This window comes from Erythrolamprus reginae, chromosome 1, assembly GCF_031021105.1.
Source record: "Erythrolamprus reginae isolate rEryReg1 chromosome 1, rEryReg1.hap1, whole genome shotgun sequence".
Lineage (NCBI taxonomy): Eukaryota > Metazoa > Chordata > Lepidosauria > Squamata > Dipsadidae > Erythrolamprus > Erythrolamprus reginae.
Window position 1 is genome coordinate 66,527,614 of NC_091950.1, and position 23,887 is coordinate 66,551,500.

Sequence of the window (23,887 nt, forward strand, 5' to 3'; positions counted from 1 at the left end):
ACCACACCGGTAACAGGGAGAGAAAGAGAGAGAGCAGAGGGCACCTTGCCGGTCCACGCCCCCCTAGATGAGCGGCTCCGCATGGCCCCAGCGCCGCCCAGGCAAAGGGGAAACCCCAAGATCGCTTGCCGCTTGCCGTATTGCAGCGAAGGAGGCGAAGCAAGGCTCCAAGCTGCAATACGGCAAGCGGCAAGCGGCAAGCGATCTTGGGGTTTCCCCTTTGCCTGGGCGGCGGGAAGACCAAGGGAAGGTTCCTTCAGCCGCCCAACACCTGATCCGCTCCGCAGCGCGGCAGCAGCGAGGAGCCGAAGATGGGGTTTCCCCTTTGCCTTTACCCCATCTTCGGCTCCTCGCTGCTTCCGCGCTGCGGAGCAGATCAGCTGTTGGGCGGCTGAAGGAACCTTCCCTTGGTCTTCCCCGCCGCCCACACGCAAACTCCACCATCTGCGCATGTGCGGCCATGAAAAAAAATGGTGCGCATGCGTAGATGGTGTTTTTTACTTCCGCACCACTATAACGCGGAAATCGATTAGCGCGGGAGGTCTTGGAACGTAACCCCCGCGCTAATCGAGAGATCACTGTACAACTGTACTTCTTAGTCTGGCTCAATCTAATAATTGTCACAATGTATGTGAGTTGTGTTTGCTTTCAAATTAAATTTTATCATTTGCAGCCTTCCCAAATCGGACACCTTTCAAATATATTGGGATTACAATATAGCCAATCCCTATGATATTTGGGATCAATGGATGAACTGAAAAGAAGCGAGTTGAGAAAGACTTCTTTACATAATGATAAAAAGTCACAGGTTTCTTTTATGTGTCCTATTGAGCATTGTAGGAAATCATATCAACAGTTGGTATATTTCTTAGGGCATTAATCCATCTATTTGGTGATGAGAGGCTCAGTGATCATATACAGGAATGAAACAGAAAAATAAAAATTGCAGGTAGAGATGACTGTGCTTAGAATCTGCTGTTTCTTCTATCAAATGCAGGGAAATGGGAAGATTTCATGACATCAGTAGCAATTCAGTGGGTTATAGGTAGATAATTTGATAGCAACAATTGTTATAAATTCTTGACCATTTTTTATTATGTTTTCAAGTGTTACTTTTGATTACATTTCTAAATCAGTTCCCCATAAAATGGTTCTGAATTGTTTGTGTTAGATCATATGTGTGCTATACACTGTAACACGAAAAGAAATATATTAGACAGTACTTGGCTTTTTAAAGGAGGGCAGCCTTTTTATCAATTAAAATTATATTGTGCAAAATAGCATTATAACAATTTAATGTAGTCTTTCAACAAGGCTGCTGGGCTCTTGTGTTCTGGATTCTGCAGTACTCCAGCAGACAATTGTTCAGTGTAGCCTTGCCTGATGCTCTGATCATTCAGCACATACTTGCTGTGGCTAAAAGGCAGTATTGCATAGAATATTTTTTTTCAACATGTTTATAATAGTTCCTTTTGAATTTGATGCAATATGACTGTTATACCACGGTGCAAAGAGAGGTATCCAATCTGGCATTAACTTCTGTTCTTACAGCATAATCTCAATGACTCCAATATTGCAGGCTAGAACTAGGTGGCCTCTTGACTGTATGAAGTTAGTCCCCCTTAGCTCTTCTACCATCCCCACTGCAAATACTGTGGAAAAGAGTAATTCTAAGTGAATGTGCCTTAGCAGTATTTTGTACTTGTGATGCATTAATACATGTTTATGTCTCGTTTGTAGTGCGCCTTTCCACCCATCTGTTATTGGCTGTTTTGTACTTTGAAATCCCGCTTTATAAATTTTTGTTTCTTTTACTGCATATATAATTAACTCGCTTCATTCATTCCTTGTTTTGAAGCCTTTTTCTTTTTTATAACGTTTGAAATATTGTAGTAAAAGAAGTGAGCAGATTAAAAAATGAGTTGGCTGCAAAATCTCCTTTGAAGTAGGCCATTGTGATTTTGCAAAACATTTCTATTATTTCATAATATTCAGTTTTTCTGCTCTTCCAATGTTTGGATCATTCCCTTCCCTATCAGTTATTAAAACCACATGGCTCCTACAATTGTCTCTCTTCTTCCCCTTTGTAATCTTGATGGAACCCAGAGCGCTTTACCATGATTGAAGGCATGGCTAAGTAAAACTTTTTGTTTTGAGTCCTTGAATTGCATAATCCTTGTTTTTCTATACTAGGATGGGACTCCACAAAATGGGGTAATGAAGGAGAAGTCAGCAATGCTGTACATTCTCATTGGGGGTCACTATGGCAGTGCAGTTGCCTCATCTGATAGCAAATCTTTAAAAAGCCTATTCCTCCGGTTATTGTTGAAGAAATCCATGTCTGAAAAAAGTCACATGATTGGTAGGAGCCCTTATGCCTTTCTTTATACAATCTGTATTAAATTAATGTCAGCTCTGAGGTTACAAAGCACTGAATAAGCTTTTGATTTCTCTAGAATTTTTCATATATTTAAAAGGAAAGAAGGAAGAACTAGATGCCCCTGAAAGCATAGTCTTAACATGGAGTGTGGGAGGAGGAGGTTGTGTTGATTCAAATGAAGCTCTTCCACTTACTAAATGGTTTTAAGATTTGCAGTCAGACTATCTCTGGTTTCTATAAGAAATAAACAATTTAAGAAAAAAACACCCTATTTATTATTTCACACACTCTCTGCCCTGTAAAACTCAGTCTCCTACATTATGATTTTCCTTACTGATGCTGCTAATACTGAAGTTGTTAGTGTGCTTGGTTGTAATTTACATATGATTACTACCTGTATGTTTAAGTTAATACATGTCATTGCTCTTTAAATGTACATAGTACTAATATAAGAAAACTGCCTTTGAATTGGCACTTTTTTTAAAAAAAGAAGGTTAATTGATAAAAAGATTACCTTTTAATTTTTTTAATAAATAAGGTTTTTTGTCTCAAGCAGCTTGTTGATTTCTGAATTTTTTTCACCCGAATGAAGACGAAGGCTTAGTTGATGATGTTGAATATTAACATTGGACATTGAATCTCTATATTTTCTGGTGGATTCTTTGTTGTTTTGTTGTTGTTTGTGAATATCACCACCTTGCCACCAGTTTATTCTGATTGAAGAGAAATTATGCGTATGCATACATGTTATATAAGTTTGGCCTACTACTAGATTTGGTTTCAATGAAGTTTAACTCTGAAGGAACAGCACTTATATTTGGGGGCTCCACATGACTCCCATTTCAATATTAAGCTTCCAAGTTGGCATTGAGATGCATATCTTAAACCAATCAATTTTGTTGCTCATATTATAGAAAGCAGTTACCTGCAGGGTAGTAGCCTTTTCATGGAACAAGAAGTTCAACATAAGAATAACTGATGTAATTAAGTAATGAGAACTCATTATTTATCTAATATCCAGCTGAGGGACTCTGCTGGAAACAGTGGGTGAATATTCTATAAAGGTGAGTGATAAAAAGGTTTAATGCAATGTAGACTCAAGTTGAGAACTTATTTCTAAATTCAGAAGTTACTGATGTGGTTAATTTTTTTTATTAATTGTATGTTATCTAGTTTCACTCACCAACCCCTTATCCATTTAATCAGCGGTAGTACCATAATTCAGCAAAAATTTTGCTTTTTCTTTCATATCCTGTTGATTCAATGAAGTTAGAAGAAGAGGAAATTCATTCATTCATTCATTCATTCATTCATTCATTCATTCATTCATTTACTAGATTTGTATGCCACCCCTCTCGGGGCAGCTCACAGCAATAATAAAGACAATGTAAAAACAAATCTAATAATTTAAAAAACACTAAAAACCCCATTATTAAAAACAAACATACACACAAACATACCATGTATAAACTGTATAGGCCCGGGGGAGATGTCTCAGTTCCCCCATGTCTGATGGCAGAGGTGGGTCTTAAGAAGTTTACAAAAGGCAAAGAGAGTGGGGGCAGTTCTAATCTCTGGGGGGAGCTGGTTCCAGAGGGTCGGGGCCGCCACAGAGAAGGCTCTTCCCATGGGTACCACCAAACGACATTGTTTAGTCGACGGGACCCGGAGAAGGCCAACTCTGTGGGACCTAACCGGTCACTGGGATTCGTGCGGCAGAAGGCGGTCCTGGAGATATTCTGGTCTGATGCCATGAAGGGCTTTATAGGTCATAACCAACACTTTGAATTGTGACCAGAAACTGATCCGCAACCAATGCAGACTGCAGAGTGTTGGTGTAACATGGGCATACCTGGGGAAGCCCATGATTGTTCTCACAGCTGCATTCTACACGATCTGAAGTTTCCGAACACTTTTCAAAGGTAGCCCCATGTAGAGAGCATTACAGTAGTCAAGCCTCGAGGTGATGAGGGCATGAGTGACTGTGAACAGTGAGTCCCGGTCCAGATAGGGCCGCAACTGGTACACCAGGCGAACCTGAGCAAACGCCCCCCTTGCCACAGCTGAAAAATGGTTTTCTACTGTGGACTGTGGATCGAGGACGACGGCCAAGTTGCGGACCCTCTCTGAGGGGGTCAATAATCCCCCCCCAGGGTTATGGATGGACAGGTGGGATTGTCCTTGGGAGGCAGAACCCACAGTCACTCCGTCTTATCCGGGTTGAGTTTGAGTCTGTAATCAGCGGTAGTACCATAATTCAGCAAAAAAAAAATGCTTTTTCTTCCATATCCTGTTGATTAAATGAAGTTAGAAGAAGAGGAAATACATTTAAATGATAAATAGAAAAAAGATGAGGGAATTTAAGAAATTGTGAATTGTTAGAACATAGAATAACAGGATTGGAAGGGACATTCTAGTTTTCTAATCCAGGGGCATGGCCACTTTAAGTCTGGGAGCCTTCAACTCCCTGGGAGTTGAAATCTTCCAGGCTTAAAGCGCCCAAGTTGGAGGACCCTCCCTGTTCTAGTTATCCCTACTGCTCAAAACAGGGGACCTTATACCATTCCAGACAAATGGCTGTCCAATGTCTTCTTGAAAAGCTCTAATGATGAAGCACCCATAATTTCTGGATTCATCAGGACATTTCTCCCTAGTTCCAGGTTGGATCTGTAATGGCCTTCTACCCATTACTTTTCATAGGATGTTGTTACATTTTGCTTTACTTGTGACATGGACTTGAGAGATAATGGACACACGGTATAATTGCCTTCATGCTCTGGCCAATGGAATGAATGATGAATGAATGTTAGTCAAATGTCTTTTAATTACGCGGGGTTTAGACTTGGTTTTTATTGTTGTTGGGTTTTAGTATATTCGGTTTCTTAGATTTTCTATTATATTGGTTCTCTTATGTAAGCTGCCCTGAGTCCACAGGAGAAGGCGGCCTAGAAATTCAATTAAATAAAAAATAATAAATAAATAAATAATATAATGAAAGATCAGAATCTTCAATGATATGCAGTGGAATCGATTGTTGATTCTCTTGGCGTCATGGAAAACATCCTCCTTCCTGCCCAGTGTATATAACACCCCATATGAGGGCCCACCCAACACATTTACACAAATTAAATAATTTCTGTTTTTAATGGTGGGGGTTTCTCAAAATGTATGTCATAGAAACAGAAACACAAATATTAATCCAACCAAACATGCAGATGCAAAAGGCTCTTGCATCTTAGGGCAAAACTTGAAGGAATATAGTTTTAAGACAACTGCCTGTTCTGCCTGACTGGGCTCAGGCAATGCGTAACAGTCCAAGGAAAAGAAATCAAACACACACGTGCTCTTCTAATCAGCAAACTTGTATTAAACAAACAAAAAAGGGTTACTCAAAACAGTCCTTAGTGTCAGGAAACAATGATAGTGCAAGGCTTACTTCAGCCGCATACAAAAACACAGGAAAAAGCAAACAAAGACAATCTGGAACGAGCAAAGACGTTTCAGGAGTCCTTTTGAATCTTTGGAGCAAACAGCAAGTCCCAGAGGTTTCACCTCCCACGTGTCTGAAAAAGCTGGGTTGAAAACTCCAAAGGTACGGAACAGAAACTTCAGAGCAGGAACCACAAAATAACACAGATAAACAGCCACAGTTTGCCTTGAGCCTCTGTTCCCTTTTATACCTTTAGCCCTCATTAAGGGAACCACACCCAGCCCTCAGTATAAGAACCACACCCAACCCAGGTGCTACTCTGATGACTTGTAATAATCCTTCAATTGATCCCTCCTCTGCATCGCTCTTCTGCTACGCATGTCTATGAATTGTTCGGCAGAGGAATCCAAGGATGAAAGACTGTCTGAGGGACTGCATGCCAAATCCCCTGGGCTGTCTGCTGAGTCCTGCGAATCAGTGGCCTCATCCTCTTGGCTGTCTGCCACTTCTTCCTGGCTGTCAGCCAGGCTTTCGCACTCACTTTGTGCCGCATCTCTCCCATCTGTGGGAGCAACAGCTGGCCCAGGCCCAAACACAACACTGCCTAATTTGATCCTTCCACCCCACAAAAGAAAGCCAGACCCTTGCATTCCGCATCCATTCTTCTATTCCTCCACTTTCTAAAGAGGTTTCATAGTGCAAGATAGTGTATAAATAGGGTTGTGATGGGAGGTTCCATGAGCTTGCATGAGTGAAATTATTAACAGACTGACTATGTCAATCAGTTCCTACTAGAGCCGGAAAGGAAACCATCTGATTCCCCACCCCAATCTACACATGCACAAAAGAGATTAGCTCAGAGAAGCATCCTATATAATGAACAATGCAGCAGAAATATAAAATGCTTTTGCATGTATTCCTTTTCTAATTTTGGGGGGCACTCAGACAACTATATTTCTCTGTGCTCAAATACAGGTAGTGCTTGACTTATGACCATCAAATGACCACTCAAAGTTATGATGCTAAAAAAAATTAATTCTGACCCATCCTCATAATCAGTGTGGCCTTTCCACACCCATGTGCTTGGCAACTAGCATGTATTTAGAATGGTTGCATCTTGATGTTCATATGACAGGAGTGAAATTCATTTTTTCCCCTTACCGGTTCTGTGGGCATGGCTTGGTGGGCGTAACAGGGGAAGGATACTGCAAAATCCCCAATCCCATCCCACTCTCTGGCCAGCCAGAGGTTGTATATGCAGTTCTCCGAACTACCCAAAATTTCCACTACTGGTTGTCCAGAACCTGCTAAATTTCACCTTTGTCATATGATTGTCATATTTGTGAACTTTTCAGGGGCCTTCCAACAAGCAAAATCAATGAGGGAAACCAGAGTCACTTAACAATTACATAATTCACTTAATTAGAATAAACAAGTGACAAAAAGGATGCTCACTCTGTTTATCAATAGAAGTTCTCATCCCAACTATGATCATATGTTGACTTGCTGCAAAAATATTGCTATTTTTCCCATATATATTTGAAAAATGAAATAAAGCATGCAGGAAGCCTTTGTTCTTTCCTGAATTGTGGAGTCTCTCGCAGCTCCCACCAGCATCTGATTAACAACATAGAAGGTTGAAGGAAGTTTACTGGTTCATTGATTCTGTAGTATACAGAGTCAGTTGCCATGGCTGCTGTTGTCTAAGATTCTGGCACTACAGAACAGATTAGCACTTTTTGACATGTTTACCTGAATATGTTGACTTTAAATCCACTACAGTTAGTAATGCATTTAATGCATTTAATCAACTGGACAAGCAGGAAATATAAACATAAACTAAGAAGGGAAAATATAAAAAGCAAGGTTTAAAGATGATACCTAGAACAAGTTAACACAGAGCCTTCATGTATTATAAATGGGAAGCCATTCCATAACAGGGAGCATCATGAAAAAGATCTGCCTTTATGTTTACCCAAAGAGATAGAAACATAGAAACATAGAAGATTGACGGCAGAAAAAGACCTCATGATCCATCTAGTCTGCCTTTATACTATTTTCTGTATTTTATCTTAGGATGGATATATGTTTATCCCAGGCATGTTTAAATTCAGTTACTGGGGATTTATCAACCACATCTGCTGGAAGTTTGTTCCAAGGATCTACTACTTTTTCAGTAAAATAATATTTTCTCATGTTGCTTTTGATCTTTCCCCCAACTAACTTCAGATTGTGTCCCCCTTGTTCTTGTGTTCACTTTCCTATTAAAAACACTTCCCTCCTGGACCTTATTTAACCCTTTAACATATTTAAATGTTTCGATCATGTCCCCCCTTTTCCTTCTGTCCTCCAGACTATACAGATTGAGTTCATTAAGTCTTTCCTGATACGTTTCATGCTTAAGACCTTCCACCATTCTTGTAGCCCGTCTTTGGACCCGTTCAATTTTGTCAATATCTTTTTGTAGGTGAGGTCTCCAGAACTGAACACAGTATTCCAAATGTGGTCTCACCAGCGCTCTATATAGCGGGATCATAATCTCCCTCTTCCTGCTTGTTATACCTCTAGCTATGCAGCCAAGCATCCTACTTGCTTTCCCTACCGCCTGATTGCACTGTTCACCCATTTTGAGACTGTCAGAAATCACTACCCCTAAATCCTTCTCTTCTGAATCCATAAACTCTGGTATTCTCTTCAAGATTATTAAAGCCTGGGAATTTTATTGTAATGAAGCTCTCCTTTTTCAAGCAATGTCTTGTTTTTACGTTAATACAAAAATTAAAATGAGTGAATTAAGAGATCTGCACAAAGAGCCTCAACAAAATGAATGGAATGGAAAAACAAAATGATGAAATTATTTAGAATGAAATCACCACTGAAGGGATGTGAGAAGGAGTAGTTTTTAGATGTGAATAATAATGGTATGTCAAAGAGTGCAATTTCATCGGAGAGGGGCGGCATACAAATCTAATTATTATTATTATTATTATTATTATTATTATTAATAATAAATAATAATAATAATAATAATAATAATAATAATAATAATATGCTGTGAGAATGTTGAAAAATGGTTCAGAAAGACTATAAGTACAGATAGCGTAACTGGAGAAATGTTAAAAAATTGGTGTAGTTTCGTTATAGCAGTGTTTCCCAACCTTGGCAACTTGAAGGTATTTGGACTTCAATTCCCAGAATTCCCCAGCCAGCAAATGCTGGCTGGGAAATTCTGGGAGTTGAAGTCCAGATATCTTCAAGTTGCCAAGGTTGGGAAACACTGCCTTATAGGATAGCTGTGTGATTTAATACATTTGTGAAGATTTCATAATTGCTTCATGCTTGGAAAAATGCTCACCAAATTATCTGCTACAGTGTCCTACCTGTCAATGATTACTTCAGCTTTAACTGCAACAATACACGAGCACATAATCGATACAAACTTAATTTAAAGCGCTCCAAATGTGATTGCAAAAAATACGACTTCAGCAACAGAGTGGTCAATGCCTGGAACGCTTTACTTGACTCTGTAGTTTCTTCCCAATCCCCCCAAAACTTTAACCTTAGACTGTCTTCTGTTGACCTCACCCCATTTCTAAAAGGTCCGTAAGGGGCGTGTATAAGCACACAAGTGTGCCTACCGTCCAGGGTGGCTTCTAACTTACCTTACCACCAGTTCACTTCCTTCCATGCTGCGTGGCCTCACCACGCTGCACCACATGCACACATGTGCAGTGCCAAAAATTAAAAAAAATATTCCCCCAAAAAGGAGCCAAAACCAATATGGCACTACATACGAAGTGCCCGAAATTCAACTTCTGTGCATATGCAGAAGAAGAAAAATCAGCAAAAAAAAAAAAAAAATGCCAATTTTTTCCTTTTAAAAAAATGCCCCCAAAAGATGGTGGCGTCCATGGACCATCAGAATCAGCTATTTTACGTATTCATAATCAAGTTTTTTATTTTGTCTGTAATCATATATTCGCTTGACAAAACAAACAGACAAACAAACAATAAACAGATAAATTTCCCAACAATATTACGATATTTTATTTTATGTACGTTGAGACAAATTCAATGCACCAAGAATGCACCAAGACAAATTCCTTGTGTGTCCAATCACACTTGGCCAATAAAATTCTATTCTATTCTATTCTATATGATGGGGTACAATATGATATGATACGATACACCATGATAAGAGAAATGATCTATTGCTTCTGCTGCACATTTGAAAAAGTCAATCCATAGTTGAATCATTATCACTCTGGGTGCTTTATCTGAACTGCAAGTATTTAGATGTCCAGCAAACATTTAGATGTTTCTGAAGTTCCTGAAATGAAAATTGTTTTAAAGCTAACAGTGATTATACAATAACAATGACAATAAAAAGCTTTTTATCATTTCTCTTTAAACAGAAATTGTGAAATTGCAACAGATGCCAAATCATTTCTGAGGCTGAACACTAACAACAAATGTACTTTTAGTTCTTAAATAATCTCTAAGGCTCTTTGCAAAGCATAAGTGACATGCTCCTTCCAACGATTTAATTTTTGTAATAGCTTGCAGGCAAATATAAAAAGAGAAAAGCAATCTGAAAGGAGCAGCCTCATTTTTATGGTGGTATTCATTCCTGACCTCATCATTTGCAAGCAGACATGATAATTAGAAGAATTTAATTTTCAACAGTGAATAGGATTCTGATTTTGATCCAGATCACAAAGTAAATTGCATATTGAATCCAACTAGAAAGAGACTATTTTACCTTTCCCGATTAATTGTTCTAGTGTTGCACTGAAATGGAGAGCATTTCAACATATGAATTCCTCATAATTGCATTTAATACTTAAACATTAATAGTCTCTGAGTTAATTCCTGAAACTCTGAATCTGTTAAAATATATGTGCTAAAGCTTCATTTGAAGATTAAAATGAATACGTTTTCATTAAGATCACTAAACTTTCATCCTGATTAAAACCAATGAATAATTTTAAGCATTTATTCTGTTTTACTTTTGCTGTTACTGTAGCCTCTTTAATCATCACAAAATTTGGAGTAAAAATTGTCTAGGTAAACAATGTTGTTGCTTCAAACAATGTTTGAAGTGTTATTCTGTATCTTGTTGATTCTCAGCACTGAAAAGATTCTTAGACGTTGTCAAACTATTGGTTTGATTTCTTATGAAATCTCTAAATGTATCTTGGTATTTTCTATATGGACAGGCTTAAGGACACAAGAACTTTCTGATTTTCATCCACTGAGAAGCAAACATTTTAAAATGAAAAGATTTATACCAATTCTTATCTGAATTTATATCAGATATTTTGGAAAACCAATCCATTTGCTGGTAAATACACAAAACCTTTAAATAATATTTATAATTTATTTATTTTAAACTTTCCAGCTTGATTTTTGGCTGCTAGCTTCCTTTTGTTAAAGCTGCACCAATGGTGCCTGAAGCAACAAAACATTTTAAAGTATCAGCTTTCACTTAATGATGGAAACTGAGGACTATGAATAGATGTAATGCAGTTTAAAAGCCATCATTAAATACTTGCTTTGCCCTGTTCAATGCTTTAAATTAAAAGAGTGGCATTGTTCCCATTTATGTTTCCAGGAAGTTGGAATCTGCAGAAAGATTGCAGTAACATTTTTATTTAGCCAATTATTGATTTATTTATATTTTCCCAACTTTTTAGAGCTTTGAAATAATAAAAATGCAACACAGAATTTATATATACCAAAGCACTATATGACAGTATATCTATACTCAGACATTTAATTAAAAGCCTTAATAAAAAGAAGTAGAGGAAGGATCAGGAGAATGAAGTAATTAAGTATTTTTTCAATGGGTTGTTTACGGGAATTTTCTTCACAATCTAGATTGTGAACTCCCATTTCCATTTTCCTGTTTCTAGGCTTGCCAAACTCTTTTCAATTCGAAAAGCAGCTGCTCACTGGTATATAGCGGTGATGGTGAACCTATGGCACAGGTGCTACAGGTGGCACGCCGAGCCATATCTGCTGGCACGCAAGCCGTTGCCCTAGCTCAGCTCCAACATGCATGTGTGTGCGGGCCAGCTGATTTTTGGCTTGCACAGAGGCTCTGGGAGGGCGTTTTTGGCTTCCAGAGAGCCTCCGGGGAATGGGGGAGGGCATTTTTACCCTTCCTTGGCTCCAGGGAAGCCTTTGGAGTCTAGGGAGGGCAAAACATGAGCCTCTCAGGCCCACCAGAAGTTGGAAAACAGGCCATTTACGGCCTCCAGAGGGCCTGGGGGGGAACTGTTTTTGCCCTCCCCAGGAATTGAATGTTGGGTGTGGGCACTCACGCATGTACGCTCTTTTGGCACTCGAGGAAAAAAAGGTTCACCATCACTGGTATATAGGAAGGACTTCACAGTTCTGTCTTGAAGAATGAAGAACAGTCTGTCCCAGCCCAGATGTGTTTGGAATGCATTCCTTGAAATGCTACTTAGTGATGTACATCAGTGTTTCCCAACCTTGGCAACTTGAAGATATTTGGACTTCAACTCCCAGAATTCCCCAGCCAGCGCATGCTGGCTGGGGAATTCTGGGAGTTGAAGTCCAAATATCTTCAAGTTGCCAAGGTTGGGAAACACTGATGTACAGTACCTGATCTCTGAAACGGAAAAGGTTGTATGCTATTGCTACAATTACCTGGAAGTAAGAGAATTCAATCACCCACTTATTTTTAAATAGATGAATGCATCATTATTATAATCCAATTAATCTGAAAAAGCTTCAGAGTGTTTAAGGTTTCTCCCAGATCACAGTCTAATTTCTTAAAAAACAAAACAAAAATTTAAAGTTTCTTTTTTAATTCATGTTCAAGAAATCACATTTTCTGTGAACTCTAGAGAGGCGGAAAAGAAAGCCCCCAAATATGTCTCAACTTATAAAAGGAATCTTTTTTTTTTATCAACTTAGCATTTAAGAAAAGGTATTCAGCATTAAGGGATGTGGTGGTTCAGTGGCTAAAACACTGAGCTTGTTGATTGAAAGGTCAGCAGTTCAGTGGTTTGAATCCTTAGTGCCGCATAATCAGGTGTGCTCCAGTGGAGGACTGCCTGCCACCAATGCTACTGGTGTGCTCCCGGCGGCGGGCACATGGGTGGGTGTAATATTCATCTTCTTGTGCATGCACAGAAGCCAAATCTTGCATGAGGACTCGTGCATATGTGAGATTTCAGTCATTTTCGCTGACCGCCTGCTACCGCATGAATCCCAGCGGCCGATAAGGTCCCACAGAGTTGGCCTTCTCCGGGTCCTGGCGACTAAACAATGTCGTCTGGTGGGCCCCAGGGGAAGAGCCTTCTCTGTGGTGGCCCTGGCCCTCTGGAATCAACTCCCCCTGGAGATTAGAACTGCTCCCACCCTCCTTGTCTTCCGTATACTACTTAAGACCCACCTATACCGCCAGGCATGGGGGATTTGAGACATCTTTCCCCCAGGCTTATTATAATTTATGTTTGGTATGTATGTGCTGTTTGGTTTTTAGTTTTTTAATATTAGATTTGTGCCATTATAATATTGTTTTTATCGTTGTTGTGAACCGCCCCGAGTCTTCGAAGAGGGGCGGCATACAAATGTAATTAATAATAATAATAATAATAATAATAATAATAATAATAATAATTATTATTATTATCTCCAAAATCTCACGCGGGTGAGCTGCTGGTCCAGGGGTAGGCAAATTTGGCTGTTCTCTGATTTGTGGACTTCCACTCCCAGAATTCCTGAGCCAAACATACTAGCTCAGGAATTCTAGGAGTTGAAGTCCACGTGTCATAGAAGAGCCAACTTTGCCTATCCCTACGCTGGTCACATGCAGCTACACACACATCCTCGATTTTACTACCACTTTATAGAGTGGCCCGCACCGGCAGCAGCCACCACTGCTGAGCTCCTGTTACTTGTCCCAGCTTCTGCTAACCTAGCAATTTGAAAGCATGTAAAAAATGCAAGTAGAAAAATAGTGACTATCTTTGTTGGGAAGGTAACAGCTTTCTGTGTGCCTTTGACCTTTAGTCATACCAGCCATATGACCACGGCGATGTCTTTGGACATCACTGGTTCTTCGCTTTTGAACGGAAATGAGCGCCACCCCCCTAGACTCGGGAATGACTAGCACATATGTGTGAGAGGAACCTTTACCTTTTTATTCAGCATTAAAGGTTAACCAAGAGTCATAAGCGGAGGATCCCTGTCATATGTAATTTTGAGCCAGCAGTGTGTAATTTAGTTGATGGTGGTTGATCAAAAATATCTAAATTTTGCCACCACAATAACCATTGGTGTTTGTTGATCCCTACCACAAATCTTTCCACAGGGAATGAAGAATTCTACTATTGTGTAACTCAAACTCATATTCTCCTAGCTCTATGATCCGTAGGTGAGTACAGGTTTACTACATCAGTGTTTCCTAACCTTGGCTGGGGAATTCTGGGAGTTGAAGTCCAAATATCTTCAAGTGGCCAAGGTTGGGAAACACTGTACTGTACTAGGTAACTTATTCAACTCCTTATAATTTACAGGTTCAAACTCTGGAACGGTTTCACTGCAATAAGAATATTTAGATATAGCGTTTTTACCCACCCTGAGTAGGGGGCTAGACTAGAAGACCTCGAAGGTTTGTTCCATCTCTAGTCTGGATTCTGATTCCAACAAGAATATAGTGAAGCATTTGGGACAACACTTTTGCTGAAATCTAGATACACTGTGTCAGCATTCCTCTGATATTCTAAATTGGTAATTGCATCAAATCAATTGCCAAGGTTAAGTTGACACAATTTAATGGGCAAAACCCTATGTTGGCTCCTGGGTTCATTGTAACCTGCCTAAACATGTTCTCACAAACTTGTGCTGTAATCATACATCTTGCCCAATACAGGTATGCACCATCCCTCGTTCCCCCTTCTTTGAATATGTATAGGGGATGAGAGGACCTGATTGGAACAAAACTGTTTTTCTTCTTCTCTCGCTAATTAGATTAGATTAGATTAGATTAGATTTATTGGATTTATATGCCGCCCCTCTCCGTAGACTCGGGGCGGCTCACAACAATGGTAAACAATACATAGTAACAAATCTAATATTTAGCAATCTAAATTACAGTTTTAGGTTAAAAAATCCAAAAGAAACCCCAATATATAAAAAACAAGCACACAGTCGAATCATACACAGAAACTACATGGGCAAGGGGGAGATGTTTCAATTCCCCCATGCCTGATGGCAGAGGTGGGTTTTAAGGAGTTTCCGAAAGGCAAGGAGGGTGGGGGCAATCCTAATCTCTGGGGGGAGCTGGTTCCAGAGGGTCGGAGCCACAACAGAGAAGGCTATTCCCCTGGGTCCTGCCAGATTACATTGTCAGTACTATGTGAAATGTTAAACAAATACTGGATAGTTTCTTCCATAATTAAGATATCCGGAAGCAGGCACGCATGGCTTTTAGGGAAATATATATAAAGAACAGATTCTTAAGCAAAGGGAGAGGGTGCTGTAGCTTATTGGGCATTGTCAATGTAGACTGGATGTTTATGGCCATAATTGGAGGGGGAATAAACAGCTGAAGACCAGCAAGAGGAAGTTATCTGAGAGAAATCTATGCAGTATAAATGGCTGGTGGGAAAGTCTGTTGCATTTTGAAATATATTCACTTAAAGTAGCTAAATTATTTCTTACCCACTTCCTGAACACCCATTTAGGTTTATGGTTTAGGTTTATTGGATTTATATGCCGCCCCTCTCCGCAAACTAGAGGACAAGATTTGCTATTGTAATTGGATAGGCAACAAGAGAATTCCAAAGCTAAAGTTTCAACACATTGAAAACATTAGAAGGCGTGGACACCACTGAATTAATTTTATCTAATACTTAGAAAGCAGTCTATATACTGGGAAAACTGGTTTCCAGTTTTTGTTTTGTTGCTAAGCATCTCCTTCCAGATTGCATTTTTGTCCTGCTAGAGTGACATAGCTTAAAATGACAAAAAGTAGTCCTAACCATATACAAAAACTCATTTGAGTTGCTATTTGTTTTGTATCATGCACTTCTATTAACAAGCAATGTGCTCTTGATAATTGCAATGTGCTCTATATGGGGCTACCCTCAAAGAGCCTTCGAAGCTGGTGCAAAATACAGTGGCATGTGCAATAACAGGTGTGTCAAGATACACCCGCATTACTCCAACCTTACGCAAGGTGCATTGCTTACTAGTTGGTCTCCAGATGCAATTCAAGATGTTGGTTATTACGTTTAAAGTCCTAAGTGGCTCAGGGCCAGACTATTTATGGGACCACCATCTGCCTCATACCTCGCTGCGGCCAGTAAGGACCCACAGTGTTGGTCTTCTCTGGGTCCATAAACAATGTTGGCTGGCGGGACCTCAGGGAAGAGCCTTCTTTGTGTCAGCTCTGTCACTTTGGAATCAACTGCCCCCCAGCAATCCGTACTATCCCCACCCTACTGGTTTTCCAGAAAGCTATTAAGACCTGGCTTTTCTGGCAGGCCTGGAATTAGGAATGACTCTATGTATGCATGGGTTTTAGGATATTATATACACTGCTCAAAAAAATAAATAAAGGGAACACTTAAACAACACAATATAACTCCAAGTAAATCAAACTTCTGTGAAATCAAACTGTCCACTTAGGAAGAATCACTGACTGACAATCAATTTCACATGCTGTTGTGCACATTCAACTTTGTACAGAACAAAGTATTCAATGAGAATATTTAACATGCATAAATTGGTCCTTTTATGACACTTATCAATACGGCATTGCAATTCTTTTTACCATCTAGACTTCACATTCACTTACTGTATTTAGTATAATAGAAGAATGTTCTGCAGAGCTGTTTTAGGCAGTCTGTAGTAAATAAACTATATAAATCATAGTTGGTACAAATAGAAATATAAGAGATCAAATCAAATTATTAACAGTTATATATAATACAGCAAAGTGAGTAATATTAATTAATCTCAAATTCAAGATTTAGCACAAAATCAATCCCAGATTTGAATTCAAAAGAACCTCAATGTAACTTGCTGTGAAATTTAATTTAATTTCTTAGTAGGCAGTTCACAATCTAAAATAAACACAAGGTTGTGATCCAGATTAAAGGAATATATCTGGAACAATTATAGGGAATTAGGCTACATAAACTAATTTCCCTGCTAAAATGTTTTACGAAGTTCTGCTCTGTGTCAAATACACATTGGGAAAAATTAGCATTATTTACATACAAAATGGCTTTTATATGTAGAAAAATGAAGAGGAAATAACAAATTCAAAAAATTAAAGCATTCTAGAGAAGAAATTAATTTAGAGAATCACCCATAACATTCTGAGAGATGGCTGTTCTAAATGGGTGTAACATGTTAGTCTGGAGGACAGAAGGGAAAGGGGGACATGATCGAAACATTTAAATATGTTAAAGGGTTAAATAAGGTTCAGGAGGGAAGTGTTTTTAATAGGAAAGTGAACACAAGAACAAGGGGACACAATCTGAAGTTAGTTGGGGGAAAAATCAAAAGCAACATGAGAAAATATTATTTTACTGAAAGAGTAGTAGATGCTTGGAACAAACTTCCAGCAGACATGGTTGGTAAATCCCCAGTAACTGAATTTAAACATGCCTGGGATAAACATATATCCATACTAAGATAAAATACAGGAAATAGTATAAGGGCAGACTAGATGAACCATGAGGTCATTTTCTGCCGTCAATCTTCTCTGTTTCTCCGTACTGAAGGAGTGGGTCCAGCAGTCACATGGGTTGCTCCTGTCCAATCCGTTGGAACTGAGCCTAGTATTAAAAAAGACTGCTGGATCCGCCCCTTCCCCAGAATTCGCTCAGTTCGCATCCTCGGATGTGTGTGAATGCTCGTTCCTCTCGATAAAACACCTTCCCTTCGATCTCTCTCAGCTAAAAACAGTAAGAATTTTCCATTTTAGCTTGCCGGCAGTGGATTTTACTCAGCCCTACAGGGCTTTGAGTTGGGGGAGAAGTTAGCGGCTCAGCCTTTTGCGGTTTTTCCCTCCGTGCTGTAGCCGCGGCCGGTCTGGTTTTACGGCCTTGGAGGTCCTGCCGGGGGCAAGCTTGATTGATTTAAAAAGCAAATAATTAAGGGCTATTTACCTCCCGCGGTGTGGGACTTGTATTGTCTCCCGGGCTTAGTTTCTCCGATTGCAATTAACGGAGCGGTTTTTTGGCGCCAAGGCTCTCGCGCCCAGTAATTAGCACTTTCGGTTTTGCCCTAAGGGGTCGGCCATTAGTGCTTCCAGCCCGCCGCCTGACCCTGGAGTCGTCGCTTTGAGTCTCTCAGGCCTATTCTCCACGGAAGTGGCCTCCAACCAGTGTGCCTTGGTTTTTCTTAAAGTTAAGTTAGCGAGGCCTGCCACGCTGCACTTAGGGACAAGAACTCTTGGTACCGTCCGGATTGCCCCTTAAGGCGCAGCAGCTCCTGAGCCTAGGAGCAGGGTCACTTATCCTCTTGGGAAATCCCACAAAATATTCTTCTCCCCCCTATTTTCTTGGCTCAAGCCTCGTCTTCTGTAATTTGTTTCAGACTATGGCTTCTTTTCCCAAGAGAGGCACTACCAAAGGTCCCAAAGAGGTTAGGCCTACTGGTATTTCTACTGAGGTTCCCCAGGCCTCTTCCTCCTCTTCCTCAGGCACCCATTCCTTAGCCAAGCCCACCAGGGCTGAGAAGAGAAGGGACCTAGCCCTACAAAAAATACATGATAAATCAGCCAAACGTTTTAAGGTGCAGGCCCAAGTGCATATCAATCCAACCCCCCCGGAGGCCTCTAACCTGCCTCTTTCTGGGGTTCCTGTGCTATCCCTGGATGAGCCAAACCTAAATCCACCCCAACCTAACCTATGGGGTTTAGGTCCAGAGGAGCCAGATATTACCGAGGATTCCTCCCAGCCAGAACCTGCTCAGGCCCTCAGGGATCCTCCGGCTTTTCCGGCTGATATTTTTTCCTTGCCACCGGAGTTTCAGTCTATCTTGACTATTCTAACTAACACCATTGACGCTAAACTATCATCTTTCAATGTGCCTTCTCTGTCTCATCCCCCTCCACGCTCCTCCCGTCCCGTGAGTTCTTCTCCTTCCTACAGAGCCCCAGCCATGGAGGTCTCTGACTCCTCTCAGGAAGAGGATGAGGATGTGGATGCAGAAAAGGATGATGACCCATTTCAGCGTCTGTCGGAAGATGAGGAATCTCAGATTAAGATTCCAGCCCCAGCTGCTATCTTTCCTTCGCAGCTTTTCAAATCTCTCCTGCTTAAAGCTAGAGTATCCACGGGGCTAGCCGGGCAAGAAAAACAGGCTACTTCTTCCTCAGACCCTCCGGAGGAAAATCTTCCTTATTTCATGGAAGAACAGGAAGACAATGAGGTAATTCCTATGCCCAAGTTGTTTAAGGATGCCTTGCTTAAACAGTGGGACCACCCAACCGCTGGCTTTACTCCCACTCCCAAGGACAGGAAGCTCTACAAGCTCTCCTCCTCCTATGAGGAACTCCTAACATGTCCCAAGCCAGATGAACCAGTGAAGACACTCCACTCGACTGCCGCCATGCCGGGCGAAGCAGAGGAGGTCCTCCGGCCAGAGGACAAACGACTTGAGCAAATGCTCAAAAGGAGTCTCCTTGCAGACTCATGGGCCATTAAGAGTGCTGCAGCGGCATCCTTCTTTTCCAGAGCTATGCTCTTGTGGCTTCGTCAGCTCCATCCACACCTGCCTCCAGATGACTTACGGGGCCAACAGGATTTCAACAAAATCTTCGCAGCTGCCCAATATGTAGCAGATGCTACCCTCCAATCTTCCAGATTTGCAGCCAGGTCAGTGGCAGCCTCCACAACGGCCAGAAGACTTCTATGGCTCCGCCCTTGGCAGGCGGGAGTAAGACAGAAGTGGCAGTTAGCCATGGGTCCGCTGAAACGTAACCTCCTCTTCGGAGACCTTCTGGACCCTCTCCTTACGGAGACCACAGACAAGAAAAAGGTCTTGGGACCTACCACCAAGAAGGCCCCTAAACCGCAGCCCTTTCGGCGCACAGGGCGTCAACAGGATCAGGGCTTCGCATTTCAAAGGAGTCCAGGTCAGTATTCCCCTCGGTTTCGATCCCAATCTAGAACCACCAGGGGCAGAGGTTCCCGTTATCAGAGAGGATCCTCTTCTACCAGGGCTTCCAAAAGAGCCAGATGGTAAGTTTTCCTCCTTTCCCATAGGCGGTCGCCTAGCCTGGTTCTCTTCCGCCTGGCACCGTTCTTGTAAGGGCCCCTGGGTCATTGACACTGTGGATAGGGGCCTAAGGTTAGAGTTCATTTCACCCCCCCCTAACCGTTTTATTTCTTGTCCTTCTCCCACTTCCACTCCATCTCGTATCCGAATGGAGGAGGCTATTTCTCATTTGTTGACTATTAGAGCTATTCAACCGGTCCCCTCTCTCCAGAGAGGTTTAGGCTTCTATTCCATCCTCTTCATGGTCCCTAAGACCTCTGGAGGCTGGAGAGCCATCTTAGATCTAAAGAAATTGAACCGGTTCATAAAATATAGGAAATTCAAAATGCATTCCTTATCTCCCATTTTAGCAGCTCTACATCAGGGAGACTTTATGGTGTCTCTGGATCTCACGGAGGCCTACCTCCATATTCCCATTGCCAAGGTCCATAGGAAATTTCTGCGCTTTGCCTTTCAAGGCAGGCATTTTCAGTATAGGGCTATGCCATTTGGGCTCTCCTCAGCTCCCAGAGTCTTCTCTAAACTCTTGGGATCCTTGGCAGCTCATATCCGGGCCTCTCCCATTCATATTTTATGTTATTTAGATGACATTTTAATTCATGGAAATTCCAGAACTGGTGTGGCTGCAGACCTCTCTTTTACCATGTCGGTTCTACAGAATCATGGTTTCTCCATAAATCTTAAAAAGAGCCACCTTGATCCATCCACTTCCATTCTGCATCTGGGAACTATAATTAATTCTGAGATATCCCAGGTTTTCCTCTCCACTGAGAGAAAACGCAGCATTTTGGATCTCATTGCTCGCATCCTGCCCCAGCAATCTGCCTCCATTGCCACCCTATCTTCTCTTTTGGGGAAAAATGGTGTCATGTATTGGTATTGTCCCCTGGGCCTGTCTTCACGCCAGGGACCTACAGTGGCTTCTATTACCATTCCAGAGATCGGGCCACAGCAACTCGAATCGTCGCATCACCATCCCACCGACGGTTCGCAGATCCCTCAAGTGGTGGACTTCTCCAGCCCTAGACAAGGGATCTCCCTTCCGGTGCCCTGACCAGTTTGTAGTCACCACAGATGCCAGCCTCTCGGGCTGGGGAGCCCACGCCCAGGGTCTTTTAGCTCAGGGCACATGATCACCGGAGGAGGCTTCCAGGCCCATCAATTGGCTAGAATTAAGAGCCGTGTCTCTAGCTCTAAAACAATTCCAGTCTCACATCTCCAACCAGCATGTGCTGATTCTCACCGACAATATAGCCACCAAAAGCCATATTTGCAGACAGGGAGGCACAAGATCCAAGGCCCTCATGAGGGAGGCCCTGAAGTTAGGCCTTTGGGCAGAGAAGAATCTCCAGTCGCTTCTAGTCGACCACATCTCGGGGAGCCTCAACGTCCAAGCGGACTGGCTCTCGCGAGCGACATTAGATCCAGGCGAGTGGAATCTCCATCAGTCACTGTTCCACCAAATCTGCCTCAGGTTCGGCCATCCAGTGTTGGATCTTTTTGCGACCAAAGCCAATGCCCAGCTCCCTCGCTTCATCTCCAGGTTCCCGTCTCCGGGAGCAGAGGCAATCAATGCTCTCAGGAGCCTTTGGCCTCCAGGTCTATGGTATGCCTTCCCTCCAATTCCAATTCTGCCAGACGTGATCAACAAAATCCTCCTGGAGAAGGCCCGAGTAATTCTGATTGCCCCTCACTGGCCTCGCAGGCCCTGGTTCGCGGACCTCCAACAACTGTCCGTCCAGGACCCCTGGCGACTCCCCGTTTCGGAGGATATGTTGTGACAGGGGGCCTCCTTCCATCCGGACCCAGAGTGATTCCACCTCACCGCCTGGCTATTATCCGGAGGGACTTAGACCTGCGAGGGTATGACCCGGACACAGTGGAAATCATCCTGAAGTCTAGAAGAGGGTCTACCAACCGGATCTACGACCATACTTGGTCCAAATTCCATCAGTGGTGCTCGCAGGAGGGTTTTTCTCCCCTGTGTCTTCCCATCCACAGGATAATCACCTTCCTCATGAAGGGTTTCCACCAGGGCCTCTCTACCAGCACCATCCGCCGACTCCTGGCCGCCATTTCTTCCGTCTTGGCGGGGCCTCGCAGGCAGCCCCTCCGCTCCTTTCCAGAAATCCAAGAATTTCTAAGAGGAGTGGCCAACCTCAGGCCTTCTACAATCCACAGATATCCTACCTGGGACTTGCCACGGGTTCTCCACTCTCTTACTCAGGCACCTTACGAACCCCTGAATTCTGCGTCCCTCAGGTACCTATCCTTTAAGGTAGCATTCCTGGTGGCGATTACATCCGCCCGACGCATATCTGAGTTGGCAGCCCTTTCTATCAGACAGGATCTTTGCCAGTTTCACCAGGACAAAGTGGTTCTGCGACTGGACCCCACCTTTCTACCAAAGGTTAGTTCCATGTTTCACAGATCTCAGGATATCATATTACCTTCCTTCTGCCTCCAACGAGAGCATCCCCTGGCAACTAGATGGCACACTCTGGATCTCACTAGAGCGCTAAAGGTTTATATCCAACGCACAAGATCCATCCGGAGGTCTGAAGCACTCTTCATAGCCTACCATCCCAGATCCTTGGGATCCAGAGTGTCTTCTACAGTAATAGGTCGTTGGATCAGAGGGACCATCTCTAAGGCCTACGAGACAGCTTCCCTCTCCATTCCAAGGAATATTACAGCGCATTCCACCAGAAGTGCTGCCACATCTGCCGCTTGGGCGACTCAGGCTCCGTTGGAAGAAGTCTGCAAAGCAGCCACTTGGGCCTCACCAAATTCCTTCATAAAGCACTACAAAATCGATTCGTACGCATCAGCGGACGCTGCCTTCGGCAGAAGAGTACTCCAATCCGTTATCTCTCACGATAGCAATGTACTCCCACCCTAGGGACCTATCTCTTGGGTATGTCCCATGTGACTGCTGGACCCACTCCTTCAGTACGGAGAATAGGCGTTGATTGCTTACCTGAACGCCTCTTCTCGTACGGTGAGTGGGTACAGCAGTCACTTCCCTCCCTATGTGTGGTCTTCTTTACCTTCTCTTCTATTTTCTTATAACACATGAGAGTTGAACATTAAAGAGCTTCACTACTGAGCCTAGTCTACGGATTCGCGAATTCTGGGGAAGGGGCGGATCCAGCAGTCTTTTTTAATACTAGGCTCAGTTCCAACGGATTGGACAGGAGCAACCCATGTGACTGCTGTACCCACTCACCATACGAGAAGAGGCGTTCAGGTAAGCAATCAACGCCTATTCTATGTCAGTTGCTTGAGAGCAGCTGAAATCGAACATCTTGACTGGGTTGAATTTCTTGGGAGTTTTCTGATGCTGTGCAGAACAGGCTGCTGAATTATATTGGACCTGTCCCACCAAAGCTTTCATTCACTAACTGTATGTATTTAACCTTTGAACCTTAAAAAAATCAGAATCTGGAATGATTTTTATATCATAATTGCAAGAAAATATTGCATATTTTCAAGATTTTGAACTGGAAACCATATTTAAATAGGGTCAATGCTCAAATATTGTGATGATAGCTTTAGTTTAAGAATTCCATGTCAGATCTCTGTTATGTACTGAAATAATTATGCAATCATGTATTGAGACATATCATTTGCAACAACATTGTTACTGTTGTTATATTATACTCCATGCTTTGCAAAGATGCTTATGCAAGTGGACTGGCTCTCTTTGTCTAGGTTTAGAAGCTAAGCAGAATCACATCTACCACTTACCTATTAATATTTGCTAATACTGGACAAAAGACCTTTATGGTGTATCAGGAACA

General features: G+C 42.0%; 1 protein-coding gene across 1 annotated transcript in view; it reads left to right on the forward strand.

Annotated features, from left to right (window-relative positions):
* The window catches only part of POMT2 (protein O-mannosyltransferase 2), a 64,719-nt gene extending 40,832 nt beyond the window's left edge, over positions 1-23,887 (forward strand). Inside the window, exons 21-22 of the transcript XR_011557457.1 lie at positions 14,158-14,220; positions 23,799-23,887. The gene's annotated coding sequence lies outside the window, so the exon portion shown is untranslated. The remainder of the gene's footprint in view (positions 1-14,157; positions 14,221-23,798) is intronic.